The sequence below is a fragment of the Montipora foliosa genome, chromosome 12, assembly GCF_036669935.1.
Source record: "Montipora foliosa isolate CH-2021 chromosome 12, ASM3666993v2, whole genome shotgun sequence".
Lineage (NCBI taxonomy): Eukaryota > Metazoa > Cnidaria > Anthozoa > Scleractinia > Acroporidae > Montipora > Montipora foliosa.
The window spans coordinates 8,613,762-8,620,823 of NC_090880.1; positions in this window are offsets into that span (position 1 = coordinate 8,613,762).

The following is a 7,062-nucleotide window of genomic DNA, read 5'->3' on the forward strand; positions in this document are numbered from 1 at the left end:
GACATCACTGACTTACTAGCTCAAAATTTCAGCACGTAAACAAAACACAAGTTTCAATGTCTGAAAGCCCAAAGCTCCTGTGCTGCATATTAATTCAGCCGCGTACAAATGCATTGCATTCTTAAACTATTGACTCTTAAACATTATTTTCCCCTCGATCCCGCTCCCTCAAGATTTAAAAGTTAGTAACGGCGAACCATTAAATAGGAAAATTCCAGTTAAAATAAACAGGTTTCTTTTTTCAATTAAGGCTTAAAACCTGGGTCACTTTCTGTTTAGTGAACATAGTTTTGAAATTCAAAGAAAAATGAAAATTGATTTTTTTGGTTACAGTAGCACTTTAAGAATGAACTGTTGAAATGTAAGAATTATTTGTTTTCAATGTCTTTGAGTACAAAAAAGCAAACCATAACCCTAACTCTTAGAGGAATGGGCATGGGCCACCTTGTGTATTGTCCTCAAGCTTGTGCACCGACGATAAGCACTTTTCTTCTCTTCTTTGCGTGCGACCAGTTGCACCTTGACAGGAGTTAGCGAGTTGATGTCGTCAATCCACTGTTTTCCATCCATGTGAAGACCATAGGTAGAAGCTCCCTGGGGTGGGTACCACAACAGGGAGATCTGTTTCCTTGGCAAAAAGGCACGTATATGTCCAATCAAAACACAGGGAGCAACCAATGTGCTACCAGTCTCTACCAGGCCAACAAACTGTCCAGCATAAAGTTTTCCTCCTCCTCCTCCTTCTCGTTCTATAACGGCCTAGTGCCAACGTGACAACAGCCTTCTTTTTCTCCTCGGCAGTCCTACGGTCGTATGTGGTCTGCGCCATGTGTCATGAGTGGCACAAGGCAGCCGCGAGACTATCCTTCATGGTGTCATCACAGTGACTGCAGGCAAGCAGAAAGAAAGAAGATTTTAGTGGGTTGAAAGAAGTATCAATTTTCAGTTAAAACATCTTGTCTCGGGGAAGATTTGAAATGATGATTTAAAAAAAAGCTGGTTTGGAAAAAAAGTATCAGGAGCAAATGGAAAAACGAACCTGAAATAAATAAAAGCAGTGGAAGGATTCAGATTGGCTCACCTTGAACTGTATTCCCAGGTTATGATTGAAGCTCTTAACACATTTATGCCAATGGCGATTCCTGTCAGTTTGTAATATATCCCTCGGATATGATATGAGACTGCAGGACAGGAGAATCGTTGTCCTCTTGCATTCTAAAAACAGAGAGAGAGAGAGAACATTTCTAGTTAGTCAGTGTCTTTTGTCATATGCGAGATGTTCAAAATGGTCAATAATGGGAACTCACCAGAAAGAGATAAGAGATTTGGGTTTCTGTGGTGTCAGGAGTGATGTGTTTCTTGTGAAATCCCCAGACGAATTGCTTTAGCAGCCTGCAGAGTTCGGTGTTGACCTGATGGAGTGCAGAAATAGGGCAGTGTGAGAAACTTCAAAAGGAGGCCAGAATAATAACAATAAAAAAAACATGAAGGACATGAAGCCCATTAACCACTATTCATGGATGATCTGAAGCTGTCCGGAGCTAGCAAAGATCAACTAGACTCACTTGTTCAAGTAGTAAGGATCTTCTCGCAAGACATTGAGATGTCTTTTGGGCTAGACAAGTGTGCTGTCCTGGAAATGAGAAGGGGAAGACAGGTTGGCAGTAGCGGAATAGAACTACCCAACGACCAGCATATCGGGGAAATAGACGAGGAAGGCTACAAATACCTTGGCATCTTACAGTTGGACCAGACTCTCAACACCAAGATGAAAGGCAAGGTAACATCGGAGTATATCAGAAGAGTCAAGAAGTTGCGTAGATCAAAACTCAATCGAGGACATTTGATGGATGGCATCAATACCTGGGCTGTAGGTGTAGTAGGTTACAGTGCGGGGATTGTGGACTGGACAATGGAGAAGGTAGCCAACATGGATAAAGAACTAGGAAGATCTTGGCAATGAATGGCTGTCTGCACACCAGTAATCATGTTGCCAGGCTGTACCTGCCGGGAAAGGAAGAGGGAAGAGGACTGATCGGCATCGAGGAGTGTGTAAGAAGGGAGAGCAAATCCCTTCATGGCTACCTAACAGAGAGCACAGAGTGGATTCTTCAAGCTGCGTTGAAGGAGAAACTGATGGTTAAAGAAGAGAGTCTGCAGGACTATGAGAGAAGGAAGAAAGACGAGAAAGTTAAAAACTGGATGGAAAAAGCCTTTCATGGTGCGTTTGCCCAACAAATATCAGATGAAGCTGGAGAGGAGTCTTGGAGATGGCTCAGGAATTGATCTTTAAAAAAGGAGACAGAAGGTTTGATTCTTGCTGCTCAGGAACAAGCTTTAAGAACAAAGTCGATCAAGTACAGCATAGATAAGACCTCAGAGACACCACTATGTAGATTGTGTGGAGATGGCACTGAAGCAGTACGATACATTGTCAGTGGATGCAAGAAGCTTGCCCAGAGAGAGTATAGGATGCGCCACGACAAGGTGGCCCAGCGGGAACACTAGGAGATGTGCAGGAAGTATGGAATACAGTGTAATGACAAGTGGTATGACCATCAACCCTTGCCAAGCACACAAAATGGAGAAGTGAGGATCACCTGGGACATGACTATCTACACAGACAAAGTGCTAGTTGATACACACACACACAGAAATGGACACTTATTGACATAGCTGTGCCAGCGGACCAGAACATCACCAGAACTGAAGAGGAGAAGGTTAAAAAGTACCAGGAAGTAGCATTTGAAATCAGAAGGATTCATGGAGCCTCGAAAGTCACAATAATACCTATCGTGATTGATGCTCTTGGAAGCATATCAAAAGGTTCAAAGACCTGGTTTGGCAAGCTAGATATACCTGGAAGTGTAGCATTTTCGGCCATCCTTGGAACTGCTCACCTGCTACGGAAAGTGTTGTGTCTCTAAGCTACGGGGATTTGCTGAGACACAATAAACATTACCCAGTGGAACAACTGGAGAGAATCGAATTGAATAATAATAATTATAATAATAATAATAACAACAACAGTAGTAATAATAATAGTCATAGTCATAGTAATAATAATAACAACAATATTTATAATACTAATACTAATAATAAAAACACTGCCACAATTATGAAGCCTTGTGATCAATGTTAGAGACTGCAAGAATTTTAAAGAGCTGTCGAGGTCAGAGCGAGGCTCCGAGGCAGACGGCAAATTGTTGCAGTGGTAGGCCCTTCCCACTCCTTGGCAGGCGTGCATCGAACAGTGCTGTGGGACGCTTTGCGAAAGCGGCGACAGGCAGTGGTTTGTCAGTTGCAGGAAAGGTATTAGTCCAATGACTGCCAAGTTCAAGCACTATACATACTACTACTGATAATAGAACGATAATGATAATGATAATGGAAATGACGACAATACTCATCGTGATGATGAAGAGAAGAGAAAGAAAATTGAACTGGTACCACAAGTTGTCCTTTTAAATAAAGAGATGGGAACGTAATCATAATCTGAATCCCAATGAACAAGACTTTGGTAGTTGATTTCTAAGGAAAGATACTTATTGTATCAATTATTGGAATCAATCAAGTGAGTGTTTGATGATCATCATCGATGTTTGCCAAATAAGAATTGAACTGAAAAGGCCATTGGTCGCATGAAATGCACATTTAATAAACATTACTTGAAGAGTGGTTGAAGGTTTCAGCTTACCACTATCGTGGCATTTGCTGGCTGGCCTTGCGTAAAATACAAATCACTGCCACTATTCACCGCTGAGGAGGGGGGCATGGCTGACAGTGGTGGGTCATTCCACAGTATCTTGGACAAAATTGCCTCTCAGAATTAGTTCCAGAGGATATACGACCTAGTTTACTGCTTAGAGTTAGTTGAAGGATCGTAAAAAGGCAAAATTTCAGGTACTTCAAGTCAGTAGACATTTCTACTGCTGCACATGGATGCTCACCGAACCATCGCTCTCTAACAACGCCACCTTCCTGTTGCGAAAGTCCTTGGCTGAGAGGGGAGACTTCAGCCGGTCATGCTAAAGGAACTCCAAGGTCCTCATTTTGAGACCATGCGAAGGGCAAATGTGGCAGTACAGCGACACGAGCAACAGGTCAGCCGCTTCCTGGGCTCCTACTTCCTGCCCCTGGCTACCTCAAATCGCGTCCGCTGCACCCTGCAGGCTTCGAGAACCTCTTCCCTACCCATGGGACAAAATAATTTAGTACCACCAAAAAAGTAATAATTAGAATCAAAGAGCTGCAAAGGTTTTCTAGGGCAGCATACCTTAACCCATGACAAATCCTGATTCAATTACACGCACCTACCTTTTCGTAACATTTTCATTTTTCTTCTTTTGTTTTTAGGGTTGGAAAGGGAATGGGGGATGACTTGCAGTGGCCTAGAGGCCTGTCGTCACTCTCACGATTTTTCACTCACCAGTCCAGCCAGCGATTCAGAGCTTGCAGTTCTTTTCGTGTCTTGGGAACGTCTCTCTCTCCCTGGTGATCGAGGTCAGTCGAGGTCTTTCTCAGTTGGCTGATGAGTTGCACTCCCTGGTAGCTGGGCGTGTGGACCGGTAAATGTACTTCAGGGTGTACATGAGGGCGCCCAGGTGGCTGGCGACTGTCCTTGGACTCAGGCCTCTCCCATCCTGCAGAGAAAGGAGGGGTTAAGGTTGTAAATCGTGATGACCTTTTAGCCTTGTCAATGCCACAATTATCATGCAGGATTGTGGTATATCTTTCGAAGCCCTTCAACTTCTGAACTAAAAGGAAACTGAATGAACGCATTCCATTTAAGACTATGTCAAAACGAATATTCTGTCTAGAGGATTGCAGTCGGGCCTATGACGAGCGAGCAAAAGACGATACTCACCAGCATTATCTCAGTAAACCTTTCCATTCTTGAAATTATGCATCGCAAGTAGTAACACCTCCCAGGCAAAGAGAGGCAAATAATAAATTATTGCAACCTTGCACAACCACAATTGCCTCAAGGAATACGAGAAAGTACGACTTGGAATGGCTTAGATTCTCACTCGGAATGGGGCTAGACTATCAAGGAATTTAAACCCATGCTAAAGAACGCTACATTAAAAGAGAATTTTTCCATTATATTTTGATGTATGAATATTTTCCACTTTAAATCAAGTCTTTTAACCTGTGTTCTCATTAGGCCTCCATTATGATCATATAAAATGGGTTCACATTCAACTTATTACAGCGCTTGATTATGATTGGATTATAATAATTTCAAACAACCTCAAGGGGGTTGTTTGAAGTAATTACAGTGCGTAAGTTAACAGAATGGCGAACACGTGGTGGTATATGAGAAGACGAAACTTCTAATCGCTATTTGGTGACTTCTTCTATTTCCGGAAGCTATCCTTGGTTCTCTTCTCGTCTCAAACATGGTGATGACAATCGTGGCAGGCATGCGATACGGCGCCATTTTGTTTCACACTGCGAGGTCACCCTGCCTATTGTATTTGAATATTCGCAGATGTGAACAGAACCACAATTAAATAAAATTGAATGAAGTATGATAGCCTAAATTGTACTTTAGTTGATCATAATCAACGTTGCGTGTGAACACAGCTTTAGCCTCATGTCTACATATATCATCATTAATAATGAGTATTGTTTGGGCCTGAGCCCTCAAGAACAGGAACAATTGAGTTTGCAGGTACGTGGGTATGTGAAGTGATAGCCTTGTGTGTCTCGTGCTTTCAGGTCTAGTCACGTCAAAAAACACTGTCTCTCTTTTCAGGTAATAGGTGTGGAATTGAAATCAAAACGCCAATTTCAATTTTAATTTCATGCCTCTCATCAGAAAAAAGTCACTACAGTGGTTTTTTTGGACAGCTTTAGGCGTTGACTTTTCTTAACGACTCCTACAAAATAAATGGCCCGAGTCTTTTCGTACAGGTAGAGACAGAGGTGCTGGCAGAAAACAACATCCAAATGAAGAGAACCGCAACACTAAGGACCTCCATCTAAAGTGCCCCTGTGACCATCTTTTCTTTGGATTTCAAAACTATCTTAACTCAACACTAAGCAGCCCAAAATTTTCAGCCTAGATTTCAAAGAGACACCTGTTTATTTTAATTAAAGGTACTCCATTTCCAGGAGAACATAACGTCAAAGGCTCCCAAGTTTAAGAATGCAATGCATGTGTACGCCGTAGAATAAATTAATACAATATGCAGCACGAGAGTTTTGGGCATTCAGACTTTTAAACTCGCGTCTTGAGGATATGGTGAGCTACATTCACATGCTGAACTTTTAAGCTATTGAGCCTTTGACATCACTTTTCCCTGCATCCAACCCTCTGAGGTCCGATCGGTCCGTTTTGAATGTCAGTCATCGCGGACCGTGAAGTCCAAAAACTTGAAGTAACTCAAAGTAAACGGCCTTAAGGGAACTGAAAGGTGCTAGAATTTCTTGTACAGTTGGAATGTATACATTCGACCTAACTTTGAAAAGGATTTTATTAGGAAACTAACTGTGAAGGGAGGGTTCAGATTTGATACGAGGACCTAAGTTGGCCCAATCGCATAAGGTGCATGTCCTGGAATTTTAAGATATATTTAAAGTTAGCGAATGTGAGACAATGATTAACATATATCAAATACAAGGTGTTACAAATGAACCCACTGGGAACTCGGAAAAATCCGAGCCCCAGATGGGATTCGAACCCACGACCCTCCATGATCTAGTACGAATGCTCTAACCACTGAGCTACTGGAGGCTCTATGGTGAGCAAGGGTGAAATGTGGGTATCTTACTCGAGCTGCATCACGCAGCCACAGAGTCAAATAACGACTGACAGCATAGCTCATAACTGCATCGCGCAGTCACATTGAGAGCATCATTGAAATACAGTTGCCTGTATTTGATATATGTTAATCATTGTCTCACATTCGCTCACTTTGGTGGTTGGTTGGCCGCATCGTTCACAGAAATACAGGCAACTGTATTTCAATGATGCTCTCAATGTGACTGCGCAATGCAGTTATGAGCTATGCTGTCAGTCGTTATTTGACTCTGTGGCTGTGTGTTGCAGCTCGA